The sequence below is a fragment of the Girardinichthys multiradiatus genome, chromosome 23, assembly GCF_021462225.1.
Source record: "Girardinichthys multiradiatus isolate DD_20200921_A chromosome 23, DD_fGirMul_XY1, whole genome shotgun sequence".
NCBI lineage: Eukaryota > Metazoa > Chordata > Actinopteri > Cyprinodontiformes > Goodeidae > Girardinichthys > Girardinichthys multiradiatus.
Window position 1 is genome coordinate 32392244 of NC_061815.1, and position 18869 is coordinate 32411112.

At 40.6% G+C, this 18869-nt stretch overlaps 1 protein-coding gene across 5 annotated transcripts in view; it reads left to right on the plus strand.

Moving 5' to 3' along the window:
- The window catches only part of LOC124860451 (protocadherin-1-like), a 261838-nt gene that overhangs the window by 56284 nt on the left and 186685 nt on the right, over positions 1-18869 (plus strand). The gene's annotated exons all lie outside the window — the stretch shown is intronic.

An 18869-nucleotide genomic window follows, 5' to 3' on the forward strand; every position in this document is an offset into this window, starting at 1 on the left:
CTCTGAGTGGAAATGTGCCATCTCTGTTTTCCCCTGTAATCCTGCTGATTAGGAAAAAGTAAACCTAAAGTATCGGGTGGTATTTATTCTGTCTGACTATGGGTGACACAACTATCTGGTTGGTCTCAGTGAGTAAATGAAGCCAAAAGAGGCAGAGCATAGCCTTAAAATTTAAATAAGAGGCAATGAGCCTGATTAACTTTAGATGGGCTCTGGTTTCAGGGCAGCTCGTGCTCGGCTCTTTGGCTCCATGAGCAGCAGCAGCAACACCACCATCGCTGTCAGTCTCTGAAGTGTTTGTTCACCCATTGTACTGTGGACCTTTGACCTCCAGACTATGGCTGAGCTGAAGCTAAGTGGAGCTTTTTTCCAGATGAAAGACTCACAGAAATGTCTGGAATGTATAAAATCCCTGTTTTTTTTTCTTCCATTTCTCCTGTTGTTTGATCCCTGGCTGGAATCCATCTAACTTTCATGAAAACACGCATTTCAAAATGCATAAAAGGGTTATCAAAGAGCTGAAACGACATGCAACCGGACGCCGCGTTCTTCCTCTGGCTTTTGTACGCGATGAAAATTTGACGTTGTGCAACACAAGTTGGCAAAAACTACAAAGTAAATGGAAGCTTTGCGGGCGAGATTAAAGAGGGAGCTACACCAGTTAAACTCATCAAAGTGAAGGAGTTTTATTTTTTAAAAAGTAGAGCAAAGCTTTTAATGTCTCCACAAGGAGATGAGTAAAGTTTCAAATACACTTGAAGAAAACATATCGTCACACACATGGCATTGCATTGACTTTGGTGCAATGACATATATATATATGTTTGATTTAATCTCTGTAATACGTATATAAATAATCAAATGTCTGCTTGACTAGAATGAAAACCCTGTAATGGTATTATGCATAAGGTTCAAAAGTCTGGAAAACTATGGAAGTTTAGTTCAGCACCTTAAAGCAATGGTTCAATTTGAATGTATTTGGTTTGCATTGAGGCCAGTGCTAGCGATGTAAATAATCAGCAACACTGTATTACACATTACCAGCACTTGGACGTTTTGGGTTTTCATGCCATAAAATGTTTTCATCCGTGTTTTTTATTGAATTAAAAAAGAAAGGTGAACACTTCTGTCTGCCACCCAGGCCAATATTAGCATCGGAGAAGACTTCATTACTTTTAAATAATTTATTTCGTTTATTTTGTTCATTTGGCAGCAATTTGGGCGCCCTTTAGAAATAAATCAGTAATAGTGACAGACATTATTCTCGACTACATTTTATAACCTCTAGATCAAAATCTCTAATGCTGCAACTGATAAAGTGTATAAAATATTGCTAAATCATGTTACGTTCTTGTTAGCTGGCCGTATCCTTACACCCAGAGAAGGTTTGTAAGGCAGCATAGGGAATAAGCACAGACATTACACTGAAGTGCATTCTGGGATTGGTGGGAGCTGAACAGCAGTCTATAGGCAGTGGTTGGAGATGGAGACACACTGACACAGAGATAACAAACATGGAGAGAAAACTGAGAGAAGCAGCTGTATTCATCATAAAACAGGCTAAAATAAGGCATGTAAACGGGCTGGATCCATCTGAAATTCTGAACATAGTGTTTGTTTACAAATACAACTATTTGCTGTTGTTCATTTGTTTCATCCCTGGTTACAGAGCACATTTTATGCACCCGAGAGCTCAAAACTAGCCATTTATATAATTCATGGATGATTTCTATGTACATTATTTTGTTGTATTTCAAATTTTGTGGAGTTTTGGAACACCTCCAGAAAATAAATTGACCCAGCTCAGGGATTGTTGTGGAGGAATATAATTTTGCTATCATAGTGATGAGTACCTGTGCAGCCAACAGTGTGTTTTTTAACTACCACTGGATAAATCCGCTGCAATGGGACCTTCTCTTGAATGCTGGAATCAGCTGGACTAAAGGATTCACAGACTATGTTTGTAGCTGTTTCATAACCAGGGGGTGATGAATATATTGTTAGGCAAAAAATCTCAATTCAGCATGACCACATATTACTATCAGATGTAAATATGGTGGCGCCAACGGATTCTGCCAAGTTTTAGAACCCGCAATCCCATTCTTCTTTACATCTTGGATTGGGAAGCTAAAGGGTTAGATTTCAAGTCACCTTTGGGAATGATTCAAAGGACCATTAAGCAGATTTATATCATTGACATCTTACATCTGAATGTCTTACCCCTCTTAAGACTCCTCATCCTGGTAAAATCTTGTCAAAAGACAACTGTCCACAACGTAGATGGATCTATGGATTGCCTGTGTCATGTTGATGTCCTCCTGTGGCCTACCAGGTCCAACAAACTATCCCCAGTTCAACCCGTGTAGGAGCGATACTACTCTGGCAGATCTTGATAGCCAGCAACAACTGCTGTATGACTTCATTCTGCACTGAAATCCTGCTTTTATCTAGGTCTGATGGGCTGACTTTCCCTACTGACTAACTTTGTTAGACATTTATTCCAATCTTGTAATAATAACTCAACATTAGAACAAAGTGCAACAAAATCAGTATTATTTCATACTGAAGAAGACTTGAATCATATCCCTCACTTAACTAGTCCTTTTCAATGTTTTAGGCATCCTACTACAGTAAACACATACACTGAGAGTAAAATTGCAGAGATTTGGAGGTCTAGAGATAGCTTGATTTTGAGTCATGAGAGGGATGGAATTTTCAATGAGAACCTAGTATGAGACAGAGGCAATTACTTTGGCTCCCCTGTCTGTTAGCTTCAGTGTTGTCTCTGTGTCAGAGTCATTGGTGTTGGATTAAGGAGAGGAGAAACCTCATTAATTTTGAATGCCCTCGAATCTGAAATGGCTGTTAATGAAGTTTAGTTCATTTCTGCTTGTCACAAAAAGTCAATTCTGTTTTATTTAGATCAAAATGCAATTCCATTTGGAAGCTGTCTGACTGTTTAACATCGAATTTCCTCAGTAAACTGCAGGATTGAACAGTATGATGCTCAGCAAACTCCACTCTGCGCTGAGCAAACACCAGCATCGATTTGTCCGTGCGCGAAGTCCTACGGCGGTCACATTGGTGGGGTCTTTTCTTAGGTCCATCACAGTGACGTTGTCCCACTGTGAACTTCCTGTCTCCCATTACTTTTGTGCTCATTTTTTGCACTATTTTCTCCTATTGTGTTGCTTTAAACATCAGTATCAGTTTAGCAGCTGACCACCACATTTACATAGCTAATGTTGGCCTGGAGGAAAGCTGTGCACCAACTGAGTGCATGTTTCCTGAACCTCTATGAATGCTCTGCAGCAGTGCAGGTCAGCAGTTTTCATTTGGAGCAATGTGTGGTATTATTTGCACTCACAGCAGAGGACAAACAGGTCATGTTACTAAAGCAAAAGTCAAACTAAATAAACAGAGGATACATATTTCATGAGCTCATTATAGTAGTTCTAAATTAGAAACTTTAACCTAACAGATACAAAATAATTAGCATTTCCTCAGGTCATGCTGAAACGTTTAAGGGGCGCATTTTGAGTTGTGGTATTACAGTTTGCATTGGTGCTGTGCTTCAGCTGATCATATCACAATTTTTCAACTCTGACATGTGGATTTCCCCAAAGTGTCACACACTGTTTCTGTGGGAGGAAATAAAGACAAACACAGACAGGTATGAATGAGTTCTGTCACTGTTGTCCTGGTTGAGCCTGTCAAGATGACTGCAAGGGTTTGTGTCAGAAAAAGAGCAATGATCAACAGCTTCGGGGATGAATTGCCAATTTATCTTCCTCCGTGTTCCAAGATGCCTCCTTATGCAGAGCCACCAGTGAATGCTTTAATGATTTTAAAATATATAAAAGAAGACCAATTATGCAAACGTATTCCAGTCAGCCATGCGACCTTCGAGGTGTAACACCCACTTCACACTAGATGAAGATGGAAAAAAATCACCTAGAAAGTGATTGGTTTGCAGGGTCTTAGGTTTTAAGGGTGAAATTAAAAATGCATTAAAGTCCCCAATAAGTGTAGGGCTGTGCACAGCAACATGGGATTTGCTTGGTCATTAAGAATTTGAAGCAAGCCTGACCATAGTGGTCTCACACTGCAGCCTTATAATATCCACAAGGTGCAGGCAGAACGGCTGCTACATTACAACACATCCCACTGCCACTCTTGCTAGAACTAATGAGATCGCACCACCTTCTGCTCTAGTTTTCATTATAGTCATACCTACTAGCTGAGGAAGGAAGACTGGTGGATGGGACTGAGGTCTTGCACAAAAAACTCCTGTCTGTATGCAGACTCGTCATTGTGCTGGATCAGACCAATAACAATGTTGTCATCTGTGAACTTCAGGAGTTTCATAGACAGATTAGCTGAGGTGCAGTCAGTTGTTTACAGAGGGAAGAGCAGTGGGGTGAGAAGACAGCCCTGGGGGGGACCGGTGCTGATGGTTCATGTGCGGTAGAAGATGCTACCCAGCCTCATCTGCTGCCAGTCGGTCAGGAAGCTCAGTAAGGAAGGGGGCCATGTAAAGTTCTCGGGCATGAGGGGGAGACATTGTAAAATCCTAAAGCTTTCCTGGTCTTCTGACACTGAGAGAGCATATTTACTGTCAGTTGGGTACTCAAGAAGTCTACTATTGCTTGTTTTTTCAAGCCTTCTTAACGGTAATAGGCACCAACTGCAATGTTCTGCAATGTCTTTTTTTACCTGAAGGTAAATAGTTTTTAAAGTTTTTAGATCTCTGCTAAGAAATCAGCCGCATATACTACTGATGCAACCACATTTTATTTGTAACTGGCTTTGGACAAGCGCATCTGCAAAATGCATAAACAAAAACACAAACATTACATACAAAAGATTTCTGATATTGTTTTTAAGTTTTAAGTATTTGACAAGTTCATGGGGTTCTTAAGTCTTATTTACTGCTAACATTTGCTTTAAACATGTTTTCTTTTTAAGGTTGCTGAATGAAAATGGCAGCTGGAATTCGAACAGGATTTAATCAAACACCAGATTTGTACTTTGGCTTAAACCACTGCTTAAGGGCTAATATGAATATGTTACCTGACTTTTTCTACAACTGGTAAAACTAGTAACAATTTTTTACTTATATAAAAAGGTTAAAATTCCTTCAACAGAAACCAAAATGTTTGTTTCCAGAAAATCGATTTTTTAAACCCCACAGCAGACAGTATCTGCAGTAACCAGTAGTTGCTGGTTTCAGTGTAGGATCGAACACGTGACCTGCTGATGTTATTGATCAGAGACAAACAACTGGGTTAGCACTCCAGGTTAGCAAACCAGGACAAACACAGAAGACTCGGGTTTCTGGGTCAGTGGGTACACATAGAAACAACACACAGGATGATTGACACATGTTTGGGAGCCTCTCGGGGAGGATCCAAATCGACCAGCCTGGGACAACTATCCATCCGTGAGAAACGATGGAGAGGGTAGATGGCAAATCATCGACATATTAATGGAAGGAAGTGTTTTTAACAGCAGTAACAGCAGTGTGTTGCTGCTGCCTTAACCCCCCCCCCCCCCCCCACACACACACACACACACACACACACACTCTTGTTTTGCTATATGTATTGAGGACCATGTGTTGACTCCCATTGACCTCCATTGATTTTCAGTCATTTTCAACCCTTTCTATGCCCTAACCCTGACAATAGCCCTAAACCTAACCATTACCAGTGCATGCCTAACCCTAACCTTAACCTAAAGTCAATTCACACCTTAGTCCTAAACCTAACTGTTATCAAAACAGGCCGTGAGGACCAGCAAAATGTCCTCACTTTGGTACAAACGGTCCTCAATTAGATGGTGAAATCGGGAAAATGGTTCTCACTGTGATGCCAAGACAGGAACACACACACACACACACACACACACACACACACACATAGCATGTTACAAGTGATGTGTTTAAGTAGAGGTCTGATGCAAACTTTGTCAGTAGAGCTGCCAGGAGACATTGAGCATGCTCAGAACGACTATGGAGACTGTGTGATGCTGTTACAGTCGGCTTTCTGTTCCATTTTTGTCCTTCCTTTTCTCCAAAATGCATTTGGCATGTCCATGTGGACAGTTAGAAATTTTAGATTAGGAATCCAAACAATTATAAAGCACACAAAAAATGTTCAACTCAGACCACACTTTAAACTATAAACTGAAATACATTTTGATTAAAGTCCTAATTTTTGGTAAAATAATTAGAAGACAAAATGTGAAGTGATTGGCTGTTGTGAACACTTGTAAGTAAACAAGAAAAGAATATGCAACAGTCAATGTGAGCTCATGAATTTTGTTGACTTTGTGGCGTTCATGGCCATGTTTCAGGTTTGCACAAGCTGAATCAGAGTTGACTGAGTGTGACAGACTGTAAACAGCCATATCATTGGTTTTTAGTTACAAAACTGCATGTTTGTTTTCAACAAGACACAGCTGTTAGCCATCATTGAGTGTGCCTTTACTCCCTGGATCTCTGCTCAATTTGTTTTTTTTTCCTTTGGTTCCTTTGTTGCTTTTTCTTTCATGTAGGTGCCCTGGCTTTTAGGATTGCTGTTTCTTCCTGCTTGCTTTCTTAAAGTTCATTTGAAGTTTATCACTGTCTTTTTGCTACAAAGTGTGAAATAATTTGAGAGAACAGATCTTTATCAATAAAGTTACTAATATCAGAACAAATGTTTTTTCTGCGTTTACTATGGGCAGCCTACACAAGAAAGTTCAAATAAGGTACTGTTGCTACAGCACATTATGAAACCAACTTCAGGAATCATTGTCCTACTGATGACCCAGTTCGGTCAAAGCTTAATGGTCTAACGTTTGACTGTAGAATACTTTGGGGCACAGAGGAGTTCATGGTCAATTCAATAACTGTAAGGTGCCCATATGGCTGAAAAACAATCCCACATCACCCTGCTTGACAACTTGAGGTGTTTGTGCTGATGTGTGCTGTGTATTGTGGTCGTACATCTATGCTTCTTCCATAGTGGGTTGCAGGAAAGCCGGTGCCTATCTCCAGCATTCTATGGGTGGGAGGCAGGGTGTTCATGAAGTCCTTTGGTTTATTCAGATGAAACCTCACAAACCTGAGTTTTGCTGCAATATTCATTTTTTAAGAGAAGAGTTTTGATTGGCACAAGATGCTTCTTTAAGGTCTTTGCTAGTGTCTCCCTTTCCGGGACATCTGCTTTTAGAAAGCTTCTCACACTGATGATGACTTGCTTCATTTTAAAAGTTGTAAAGCAGGATAAGTTGATGTATTGTTCCTTTTCTGTAAGCAAACAACAAAGAACAAGGGGAGGATGTAGCCACAAAAGTGAAGCTTTATGAGCATGAATGCAAAATATTGCTGGTTTGTTTTACCTGTATTTCTACTTTCGTATTCTGTCCTGCTGTAGAATACTGGTCCTTCTCAAAATATTAGCATATTGTGATAAAGTTCATTATTTTCCAGAATGTCATGATGAAAATTTAACATTCATATATTTTAGATTCATTGCACACTAACTGAAATATTTCAGGTCTTTTATTGTCTTAATGCGGATGATTTTGGCATACAGCTCATGAAAACCCAAAGTTCCTATCTCACAAAATTAGCATATCATTAAAAGGGTCTCTAAACGAGCTATGAACCTAATCATCTGAATCAACGAGTTAACTCTAAACACCTGCAAAAGATTCCTGAGGCCTTTAAAACTCCCAGCCTGGTTTATCACTCAAAACCCCAATCATGGGTAAGACTGCCGACCTGACTGCTGTCCAGAAGGCCACTATTGACACCCTCAAGCAAGAGGGTAAGACACAGAAAGAAATTTCTGTACGAATAGGCTGTTCCCAGAGTGCTGTTTCAAGGCACCTCAGTGGGAAGTCTGTGGGAAGGAAAAAGTGTGGCAGAAAACGCTGCACAACGAGAAGAGGTGACCGGACCCTGAGGAAGATTGTGGAGAAGGGCCGATTCCAGACCTTGGGGGACCTGCGGAAGCAGTGGACTGAGTCTGGAGTAGAAACATCCAGAGCCACCGTGCACAGGTGTGTGCAGGAAATGGGCTACAGGTGCCGCATTCCCCAGGTCAAGCCACTTTTGAACCAGAAACACCATCCAGTGAGTTCTGGGCCTGCTGCAAAGCTTCCACACAGTTCAATGTGCCCTATAAAAAACAGTCAAAAAGAGGCATCATAATCAGATGTCTGAACCACCTCTGCTGACAAAGAATTTGGCAAAGCTGTGATTCTACCCTACTCTCCCCAGACAGAAGGAGCTCCATACCTTATTTCTAAAGCAGAGCCTAGGCCTACAGAAAAAGCTCCTTTCAGCTTGCTATCTGATTTTAAAATAGTACTCTCTCGAGTAAAGATATGTACCTACTAAATGTGAATTTCAGCAGAAAACAGAACTAGATCATTTTAGGCTCCCTGATTTGAGAAATTGAGGATGTAAAAACGTATGAGCTACAGGTGCCGCATTCCCCAGACCTGGGCTACAGAGAGGCAGCACTGGACTGTTGCTCAGTGGTCCAAAGTACTTTTTTCGGATGAAAGCAAATTCTGCATGTCATTCAGAAATCAAGGTGCCAGAGTCTGGAGGAAGACTGGGGAGAAAGAAATGCCAAAATGCCAGAAGTCCAGTGTCAAGTACCCACAGTCAGTGATGGTCTGGGGTGCCGTGTCAGCTGCTGGTGTTGGTCCACTGTGTTTTATCAAGGGCAGGGTCAATGCAGCTAGCTATCAGGAGATTTTGGAGCACTTCATGCTTCCATCTGCTGAAAAGCTTTATGGAGATGAAGATTTCATTTTTCAGCACAACCTGGCACCTGCTCACAGTGCCAAAACCACTGGTAAATGGTTTACTGACCATGGTATCACTGTGCTCAATTGGCCTGCCAACTCTCCTGACCTGAACCCCATAGAGAATCTGTGGGATATTGTGAAGAGAACGTTGAGAGACTCAAGACCCAACACTCTGGATGAGCTAAAGGCCGCTATCGAAGCATCCTGGGCCTCCATAAGACCTCAGCAGTGCCACAGGCTGATTGCCTCCATGCCACGCCGCATTGAAGCAGTAATTACTGCCAAAGGATTCCCGACCAAGTATTGAGTGCATAACTGTATATGATTATTTGAAGGTTGACGTTTTTTGTATTAAAAACACTTTTCTTTTATTGGTCGGATGAAATATGCTAATTTTGTGAGTTAGGAATTTTGGGTTTCATGAGCTGTATGCCAAAATCATCCGCATTAAGACAATAAAAGACCTGAAATATTTCAGTTAGTGTGCAATGAATCTAAAATATATGAATGTTAAATTTTCATCATGACATTCTGGAAAATAATGAACTTTATCACAATATGCTAATATTTTGAGAAGGACCTGTAGTTAATATGCTCTACTTTTTGTACTACTTTGTTTTGGAAGCATTTTGTGGGTTCAGTTTTTTTGGAAGCTGCTTATAGATATACATTAATGCTGAGACTCCTGCAGAAAGAGCTGTTACTGGTCTGCTATGTTTCCACCAGTGCTCCCAGTTAAAGTCCAGGTTTTCTCTGTGATGTCAGGGTGAGGCTAGGGTACTGCTGGTGTTACGCTCCTGCACGTGGTACCAGTTACCTCCAGGTTATCACTGCACTCCTTCACCAGGTGTTTGGTGATTGATGAGGGTCCTTTCTATCCATCTCCTGGTAATGGTCAGGAAGTGACCACCCACACCCGCTGACCTTTCCGACCTCCCCAGCATGCTGGGTAACAAGCTGAGCATCGCTCTCCATAATGAGGCTCTTTCATCTTCTCTGTTCTCTGCATCCTGCTGTTTTCCCCTCATGCTGGCTCAAGATGAGGGGGAGGAATTCTGGTGGAGATTTTTTAAGGACTGACCTGGAGTGGTCCAAAAAAAGGAGCACTGCTCAGGATCACTGGGATGAAGAGTTTCTGTGAGCTCTAAAGCTCACAGAAGATCTGAGCGGCAGCTTCTTGTTTCTCTGATCTGGCACCAGGGCTTCAAAGCCAAATTAAAGAAAGAGTTTCTTTTAGAATGAGAAGGGTGTTTCAACAAAGCAACTACTCCTGGAAACCAGAGCTTCCCTACAGAGTTACAGTGCAGTGAAAACATCTTTGCCTCTTTTATTACCAGACAGGCTTGAGTAAATACAAGCACAGTTTTTGATTGATGTTTTCATTTGCAGAGCAATCCAAACCAGATAGTTTGGATTGGTAGTTTGATAATTGATAATAGTTTGATTTTTAGCGGGATAACTTTCGTGAAACCTTTTAAGGTTAAAGTTGGTTCTTTAGAAATTAACAGGATCCGGATTATTTGTATTAAAGAAGATATTTAGGATTTAAATAGAATCGTCCAGACTTTGTCTCAACAAACAGGCACATTTTGACTTATTTCTGCACCTTCAGCCAACAGCTCAGCAGGAACCTTGATGAGGATTTGGGTGGGGTCCTGGTGATTGTCAGGAATGCCACCCCTCCCATATGGACAGGAATAATTACTCCTGACAGGTAAATGAGAAGCTGCTGAGGTTTTTGTGTGGGATGTGTGAAAATACATGAGAGGCTTGTTAATTATCCAAATTAAAACGATACAGCTTAAATCCTAAATCCCTTGAATGATATAATCAGTCTAATTGTTGGAGACTTTCTCCTAATTAATTCTGTTAATCGGCGGAAACAAAATCCTGTTTGGAAATAAAAACTTTTAAACTGCTAGAAACTAAACAAGGGATGAAAGGAAAACAAAACTGGTCAGCTGTGATATATATCAAAAAAGAATTAATGAGCTGAGATTTGACAAAAAAAAAACTGTTACAGAAGCTCATTAACAAAGTATGTCTGCTGCAACCTTTGACTCCTGACCTGATGTTCCTTTTCTGACTCTTACTCGGACACACACACACACACACACACAGGCCTTCCCTTCACATCCCAGTGACAAAGGCTCTAATGAGCTGGTGGAAGGAAGGGGACGGAGTTGAAAGCTTATGCTTTGGCTCCGTGGTCAGCGGGAGGCGACAGATTGCTGTTTGAACTGTAGGTCAGGGGTCAGCAGGAGACAGATAGATGGAGAGCAGAGGTGGAGCAGTGAATCTAAACATCTAACTTATACACAAGATCCTTAAATTATAACAAATCAATTCACCAGGATTTTCATTCAGACAACTCAGAAATACAGGTGAAAGCCTGTCCCATACTGATAAAAAAAAAACAATGCACAATCTAAATTGTCCGAGGACTCCAAACCACTTTACGCTACAACCAGTCATCCACCCATTCATATACTGACAGTGGTAGGCTACATTTTAGCCACAGCTGCCCTGGGGCAGACTGGCAGATATGGGGCTGCCATTCAGTCGACTGTCATTGTCAATCAACAACAACGACTGAGACAGATGGAGTGGAGTTTGAACCAGCAACCCACCGGTTACAGGATGAACCCCTACCACCTGAGCCACCTGAGCCCCAATTGATGATTTAATCAAATTTGGCAGCTCTACCTAAGCTCTAGCATCAGTTAAAAGTAATGTGAGGATCTGGTCCCCATAAAAGTCTGGATCCATCCTTGCAAGACTCTGGAAAAGAGGGTTGTACAAGGACAATGCTTGTATCGTTCAGAGGATGCTTGCTGCTGCTTTCTTTCTCATCTGACTCAGTACTTCAGCTCTTCTCTAGGTCCCCCACCGCCCTAAGCAAACACTGAGCAGTTTTCTCTGCAGGCACCACTGAATGAGCTGTGCTCTCAGCGAGTGGCGTGCACACCGAAGGGCGGAGCCTGCTTACTAACAGAGAGGACAACCGTGACTCAGAGTGCACTCTCTGCTGCCAGCTGTCACTGTGGAAAACCAAATGTGATGCTTCCTTTTTGGTCACAATCTTTTCACACAACAGATTAGATTGTAGTTCGGAGCATCCTGACAGGCAGATCTGAATGTCGGAACATGGCAGTTGAGCAGAATGTGTCAAGCTGACAAGGACATGGTGACAAAAGAGCAATCTGAGCTGCGACACTATGAGAGAGGAGCTCCAGATAGTAAAAAGCTGCATGTTGCATGCTGCATGCAACTTCTATGCCCGTTGCTCAATTAATGCAGGAAATTGGAGAAGGTTAGGATGTCGACTCTTAACATGTGGTGGCAGAAAAATTTTGTAACTGGTTTTGTACTTGATCTTGTTCATCTGCAAACTCCTGTAAGTACTGCAACACAGTTTTTGTTGCAAGAAGTGAAAGGAGTAGCACTTTTGTAAACAAGTGAAAAAATATATTTTTGATAAATTAACTCACAAAACCAGTATTAAAAATCAGTGGAAACAGTTAAAAGGCATTTAAAAGAATTATGTATACCTGTGATTGTCCATGTGGAGCTCTACAGGTTAGAACCAGGATCATACATTATATTCTAAAGATGAGGAGGAGCCCTTTACGTAGATTAGTAGCAGTGTGACGTGTGAAAAAGTCTTGGACAGAAACCTGTTATTTAGAAGAACCTGCTGACAGTCTAAGGGTGTTATGTTGAGGCGGGTGAACAATGTCTCTAACTAAAATAAAAGCATGGAAAAATTTCCATTTGTGACTGTGACACAATCAAACTGAATTTGCAGTTCTCTAGAATGATACCAAACATGAATAAATGTACATTAAGATCTAACATAAATCAACTCAGAAACCCAAGGTTTCTGATTGAAGATTTAGCATAAAAAGCTGGAGAACCAATAGTTCCATAATCCTGGGGTGTAATTTTGCATTCTGGCAAAACAAAGGACTTTAGTTTTTTTCTTTTGAGGTAGATTAGAGCACTTTGAAGTCCTTGGACTTGATAAAAGCGCTATACAATGCAGGCTTTTTACAATTTTTACTATTCTTTTACGTTGTCTTTTGTTTAGTTATTTCATTATTCAGTCCCCTATGCATTTAGAAAACTAAAAAGTAAAGCAACCAGTGAAAGCAAAGGCTTCAAATGAAAACATCTACAGTAAATTATGTAAATGAAAGGTTCAGTTCTTGTAAGAATGTAAAGAGCTGAACTTTTCTGGCTCCTGTGAACTGAATCGACCTGTAAGGTTGATACAGCTCATTTTAAATTCAAAGGAGTCAGAGAAGGCCGTCCTTTGAAAGATTCTGCTGAGGAAGTCAGAGGTCAAGTGCAAGGATGACGTCCAACAGTACCCACTGTTAGGAGAAGCAGTCAGCTGTGAAGATCCTGCGTTGATTTCTGATTGGGTTTTTATCCACATTGTCTTCCTTTCAGCCTCATTTACATGTTGGTGCTGCTGTTGTATTCACAGTGAAACATGTTAAAATAATGCCTGATTGCGCTGGAGTCATCAGAGTGTGTACATGACATGAACACAGCAGCAGTTAGAGATGCTTGGGTTTTAAAGATTTGAACTATGACCTGGTGATGATCTGAATGTTGTTATCAACAATGCCTTGTCAAGCTGATACAGAGGTGAGAAGAGGAAATGGGACAATTTAATGTTTACAATTCAAAATGATGTATTTTCACATTGCTAGGATAGGTATAGCGTATAATATAGCCAAAAATTGGTCATTTCAACTGTGATGGACTGGTGACCCGTCCAGAACTGACACTGACTTCCGACCATTTACTGCTGGAAATAGAAATTAGTTTTCCATTTAACTCCAATGCCCCAAATTAAGCTAGTATAGAACATAGATAGATTATTATTTCAGTAAATTACTTCTTAACCCTTTTGTAAGTTTGTAAGTATGCAGGGAGTCAAAGTTTTCTTGGCACATATTCTACCTTGTTTCCATCTGGTTAGATTCTTGCAAGGATACTCTTTGTGCTCGATCAGGTTTGTGGTGTTCATGGACAGGAGTTTTAGATGAGGTCTTGGAGAGAAGGGGGTCTGGTTTGGGAACTTCGGAGTCCTATCTTTGCTTCTGGCAGATGATGTCGTTCTTTTGGTATCCTCAAGCCATGACCATCTTGGGCAGTCTGGGTGCCTCCATTTCTGACACATTCTACAGGAAGGAGATGCCCAGCCAGATCCAGAACTCACTGGAGGGACTACATATATTCCTATTGGCCTGAGAACCCCTTGGGATCACACAGATTGAGCAGGAGAGCGTCACTGTGGAGATGCCTGGATTAACCTCCTGGACCTGCAGTCCCCATGATCCGATGATGGATGGATGAAAGGACTGAAGACACAAACACATTTAAAGCATGATTGGCTAAAAAGTACTGGGAGCTCTGGAAAACAGAGTCTGACAAAGTATCACATTTTGGCACAGAAGTGTATGTGAACACTGGACTGTATTTGAGTACTTTGAATCCAAGCATACATCAACATGAATTAGTCAGCATCTTTAAATCTGAGGTAATGGTTATGAACAAAAAAAGGGTAATGGTTCCTCTAAGTTGGGGTGAGTTTTTCCTGAAATGGAGACAGATTGGGGGCAGTATAGAGGGCACAGTGATGGTCTGTTGTGGTAAAAAGTATGTGGTTTTCAAAGGCAAAATTCAAACATTAATGGTCCGTCTGTGTTTTGACCCTCATGTATTTTCAAAAGATATGGAAAAGGATCCCCGAATCGCTGAAGCAGCTTTAAAGGTTAAAGTGAGGGACTCCATAATGTGTGTAGGAGTTTGTGGTAGAGCTGCTGGAGAGTGTCACTGAGAGGTGGGATATCTTGGTGTCCTTTGTGAGTCTGTAATTATTGCTAACTCGCAATTCTGTTTTTCAGTCCTTTCAGTTTTGTATCCATCCATCTGTATTTTATAGAATAGGCAATTTTTTAGATTGAAACAGCAATTTAATAATATCTTGTACCTTTTTTTTTCTTAACCTGACAAACCATTTAACATACATCCAGAGTATATTAGCTTCCTTGTTTATTTGACAGAAAATTATATCGATTCAGCCCAGAATCCATTAAGTGAACTATGAGGAAGTAAAGTGCAATTTTACGTGTAAATATTTATCACTCATTAAAACATTACTAACAGCATGTGGTTTGGTTTGCGGCTTCTTTACATAAGAGCAGCTCACACTATTTTAAATTAAGTTATATTTTCAAGTTCTCATGCAGTAGGACTCAGAAAGCAGAAATCCAACACTATCTGCAGGATTAGAATCAGCACACTTATAGAAAACTTCACCATTAATGTCACTGTTGGAACATACACACACTCACACACTGCTTCCTCCTCCATCTATATGTAGGAGATGTTCAATGGCCTTCGGCGTGTCCAACAGTCTATACAATCAGCTGCTCGCCAGTGGACATTGTGTCTGAACCTGATCCGGCACCAACCCCACCACACAGCTGCCAGCAGGAAGTGGTGAGGGGCACTTCCTACTCCTAATGCCCTTCGTTAACATGAGGAGATTTCAGTCTGCTCAGATTTAATATTGTTGGTGTCACCTTCACATGTGTCATCAGAAGCCAAAGATCACAGCTCAGACTTTGAGCATTTCATTAGAACCCCCTCTGAATGATTCCGATTAAAAGGTTTTCCAGATTACAACTCCTCTCACCACTCCACTGCCCCTTCATCTATATCATTAATTACCACATTGAGCTTGGAGTAGAGCTGTTGCTTCTCAACATCTTCAAAAGGTGGTTCAACTGATCACCGTGCCTCGTGGTAGGTGCACTATACTTTAGGCATCTCACCGGGAGGAGAACTGTTTGCTAAAGAAAACAGTCTCACAATCTTTCAACCATTTACTTACTTTCATCCTTATTTGCTGTTTGATTAGATTTTGAGCTTCAAACGAACATGATTTGGCTTCCGAAACCAAACAATGAGTGAAAAAATGCAAAATTAGTGAAGCTGAAAACGGAAAATGTAAAACTAAATTACTATCTTATTTGGGAGGTATCTAACTCAAAGCACAAATCACAAAATCCTGAACCATGTTAGCTGCAGCTTATGCTTCAAAACTTTTAAGGTCTTCTGATTAGTTGGTTTTGATTTTATTTAATCTTTGTTTTAAAGATTCTAATCAAAACCATCTGCTGACATTCCTGGTCTGCAGAGGAATGTTTCAGTCTCAGATAGAAATGTATTTGCTAAAAATAAATACATTTTCTCTAACTAGTTAACGGATTCAAGAAAGGAATTTGCATGACGTCATAACATGTTACCTGTCAGCATTCAGGAATACAATAACAAGGAGTGGAGTAATTGAAAAACACACTAATGCTGCCCAAAGAGGCCTCATCACAGCTGTGTTACCATCTCTTTTAGATTTTGATATTTACATATGGTTAGTAAGAGATGACTTTGTACAATGTTGATCCACATTTGAGTGTTTTGTTTTGTTGCAAAATAGCAAACCAAACAAGATGTTGAACTTCCTGCAGCAGCTTTTGACTGAAAAAAGCCTTAACACAGTTGACTGCTTTCCTACAATACACAAGATCAAGAGCGACACTGTGCGCTGTGCTGTTCTCAGAATAAAGCTGAAGGCACGCCCTTCTTTAAAGACTTTGTTTCTTCAGCACAGTTCACTTTCTGATAGTTTCTCTTATGTGGTTTGTTTGAAATGCTGCTCTCTATGGCTTCTCATGTCCTACAATTTACAATTTATTACCTTAGGTCTAAAGTGTGTTAAGTTTTACTGGTTTTATGTGTCCTGTATTTGATCGTGTATGATGTAGAGCAGCAAAGCTTTATGTAGGTTGCCTTACAATATTAAACTCACTTTATTGGTATGATCATATCTTCATGTAATAAGGTTAAGAAAACTAGTAAAGCTAGCATGATCACATTTAAACTGGAATGTACTCAGACTTGCTTGTGGTATTATTAGATTTCACCCAGCTATGTCTGCAGTTCCCATGATGTGGCTACCTTCTAATTAAAATATCTGCAAAGGTAATCTGAAAGGTCACTTCTCATTAGCTGAACAAATACAGTAAAAGTGGCTAAATAAATTGCTGGAAGCTTCAAACAGTTAAAATGTGGGCTGCTAATGAACGACTGGTGACTATATGGCTGCCATCTATGCTCCAATCTCTGCATTCTTGGTTTTGAAATCCGGGACGGCGAATACCCGTAAATAATAATAATAAAAAAAATAATGTTCAAATCTCTGAATTCAGGTTTTCAGATCATGTGCATGTCCACAGATGTATAAAATCCGGCACCTAAGTATCCAGACTGCTTCTATGAAGATTTGTAAAAGAATGTGTCGTTCTCATGAGCTCAGTTAATCCCAGCAAGGGACCGTGATATGATATCGCTTGTGTGTCGTGACATTTTTTCACTACTAAATATTCCACAGTCATCTGTTTTATTGTATTATAAGTGGAAGTGGCTGGTAATGACAGCGACCAGAGCCACCAACAACATCTAAGACCTCAAAGAGCATTGCACAGAGAGAATAATGGAATGGGTTTCTGTGACCCAGCAGCTGAATTCAAGCCTTGCATTACTAAGTGCAATGCAAAGAGTCCAATCCAGTGGTGTAAAACTCACCGCCGCTGGATTCGTGAGTAGTGGGGACATGTCTTATAAGTGACACATCAAGCCTCCATTCAGCAAACCAATGAGAAACTCTGTGTTTGGCAGTTGCCAAGAGTAGGCGTACGGCAGTTGCAAGACTGTGTAGAAGGGAAGCATGGTCTGAGGCTGTTCCAGTTAAAGGAACTGTTAATGTGTCAGTGCAAAAAAGACTTTACAGCTTTATGCTCCCCACTTTGTGGGACCAGTTTGGGTATGGTCTCTTCCTGTTGCAAAATGATTGTCAACAAGGCAAGGTCCATAAATTCATGGACCAGTGGGTTTAGTCTGGAAGATCTTGACTTGCCTGCACCAACAGACCACCTTTGGGATAAATTAGAGTGAAAACTGCAAGCAAGAGGAATGTTCAAAAATTCCCACAAGCACAGATCAGTTTAAAACAATTTCTGGGACTATGACATCCTGGTACAAAAAAATATGCAACACTTCTTAAATGTTCTGAACATTTTTTCAACTAAACTGGTTTTGCAATGCCATCTCATCTGCAAAAGTAGTACTCCACCTGGCATAATCTTTGCTTTAGTTTTTTTTCTGTTTTCATTGTGGTCAGACTTTCTTAGAATCATTTAAAGTTTGTCCATATGAACTTTGCTGTTTCATTTTCAGATTTTATTGAAATTGTATCAGAAATTTTATTGGATCACAGAGGGTACATTCTGGAGCAGGTGCTCTAGTAAAATGAGTCTGGCAATGCCTGTGACACATACTATAAACATTATGTGTAGTATTTTTTTTTTACGCACATGCAGAGCAAGTCATTTAAATGTTGGTGTGCAGTGTCACAGCTGGGCAGACCCATCCCTGCCACTTTTACTTGTGCAGAGTATATGTCTGTTTCTGTGTGTGTAAAATCCCCACACACATACATCAGTAATTAATTTTCAACTTGGCTGGCTTTAAGCTGTGTAGGTGTGTGTGTGTGTGTGCATGTGTGTGTGTGTGTATGTGTATGTGTGTGTGCAGAGAAGGTAGCTACAGTCAATACTAATTTTGTATGTGAGAAAACAAATGTATTTAATCCCTGGTTGTCTTGTCCTGTTTTCCTCTTCCTCTCCCCTCTATCTCTCTCCTTTCCCAGCCTCTCCTAACCCCCCTCATCCGCCTCTCGCTCGTCCCTGCTGATGCCTCTCGGGCTGATAGCCTTAAGCGTTGCAAAGGGAATTTTAATGCAATGCTAGCTTCACTGGGAAGGAATGAATATTTAAAACAGTGAAACACTGACTTGAGCAATAAAAAGAGAAGGACAAATCCCTGATTTTGCAAGTACACACTTACTTACTCCCACACACACTCATGCAGGAATGTGTTTATGTGACACATTGATGCCACGTCTGGTTTCTCACAAACAG